Below are 1,910 nucleotides of genomic sequence, written 5' to 3'. Positions count from 1 at the left end.
ACTTTTTGTCAGGCGTTAATCCCTGCTTATCTGTTTTCCGGCTGCCTCCACCGTTATTGTTTAGTCCAATTCATAGAGATTGTGAGCATGATTATTATAATTGGGCTCTTTTGAACCCCACTTCCTTCCTGAATTAAACTAAGCTCTAGCGGCAAAACTCACCACAAATGGATCCAATTAACGGAGGCAGTATTAATTATTAAGCCAGTGGGCACCAGAACACCACGGCCCGCATCAAACAAGGCTCCAGCCCACTTGGAAGAAAAGTGTTATAATTGCTAATTAATCATCAGTTGTACTTTCTTCTCCATTTCCTTGCCTTCTGAGCAGGTGGTGCAGAGCTCACCCCCACTTTGCTAATTCCGCGTGTCTCCATACCTCCTGCATCTGTTACCAGTTTTTGCTTTTGAGCTTCTGTCTTTTTGACAACACTAAAAGAGCTGCTACAGGACACAGTGTCCATATTATATTATATTATATTATATTATATTATATTATATTATATTATATTATATTATATTATATTATATTATATTATATTATATTATATTATATTATATTATAATAATAACAGAGTTGGAAGGGACCCTGGAGGTCTTCTAGTCCAATCCCCTGCCCATGCAGGAAACCCTACACCATTTCAGACAAATGTCTATCAAACATTTTCTTAAAAATTTCCAGTGTTGGAGATTCACAACTTCTGGAGGCAAGTCGTTCCACTTATTAATTGTTCTAACTGTCAGGAAATTCCTCCTTAGTTCTAAGTTGCTTCTCTCCTTGATTAGTTTCCATCCATTGCTTCTTGTCCTGCCTTCTGGTGCTTTGGAGAACAGCTTGACTCCCTCTTCTTTGTGGTAGCCCTTGAGATATTGGAACACTGCTATCATGTCTACCCTAGTTCTTCTTTTCGTCAAACTAGGCATACCCAGTTCCTGCAACCATTATTCATATGTTTAAGCCTCCAGTCCCCTAATCATCTTTGTTGCTCTTCTCTGCACTCTTTCTAGAGTCCCAACATCTTTTTTACATTGTGGCGACCAAAACTGGAGGCAATATTCCAAGTGTGGCCTTACCAAGGCATTATAAAGTGGCACTAACACTTCACGTGATCTTGATAAGGCATAACCTATATTTTTGGGTGTGGGAGAATCAAGTCCACCTTTAACATTTTAGATGGGGTGAGGTGGCCGAGCCCAGCCGTGTGCGGCAGCAGCCAAAAAAGCTAATACGATCCTTGGTTGTAGAAAAAGAGGCACAGAATCAAAAATCACGTGAAGCGTTCATTCTGCTTTATAAAATCTTAGTTTAAGTGGCCTGCTGGAATACTGCATCTAGTTTTGGTCACTGCATTACAAAATAGATGTTGAGACTTTGGAAAAAGTGCAGAGAAGAGCAACTAAGATGATTAAAGGTCCTGGAGACTAAAACATACGAAGAACGGTTGCAGGATTTGGGTTTGGCTTGTCTAGAGAAAAGAAGAATTAGAGAAGGTTCTGCACATGCGCAGAGCGTTTTTGATGATGTCGGGGCGAGTGGGCGGAGCCTCCCGCTGCTACCGCTACAAGTTCACCCAAATTGGGGCGAACCGGTCGCAACCCACCCCCTGGGTGAATGATAGCAGTATTCCAGTATTTGAGGGACTGCCCCAAAGAAGAGGGGGTCAACTTCAAGAGGGGATTCGTAACTGGCTGACCAACCGCACTCAACGTGTAGTCCTCAACGGAACTACATCCACATGGAGGGAAGTATGCAGTGGAGTACCCCAAGGCTCTGTTTTAGACCCAGTACTCTTCAACATCTTCATCAATGACTTGGATGAGGGGATAGATGGGGAACACATCAAATTTGCAGATGACTCCAAGCTGGCAGGAATAGCCAACACTCCAGACTTAGAACATACAGAAGGATCT

This window comes from Ahaetulla prasina, chromosome 7 (assembly GCF_028640845.1).
Source record: "Ahaetulla prasina isolate Xishuangbanna chromosome 7, ASM2864084v1, whole genome shotgun sequence".
NCBI classification, from domain to species: Eukaryota; Metazoa; Chordata; class Lepidosauria; order Squamata; family Colubridae; genus Ahaetulla; species Ahaetulla prasina.
This window is presented reverse-complemented; position numbering follows the sequence as displayed.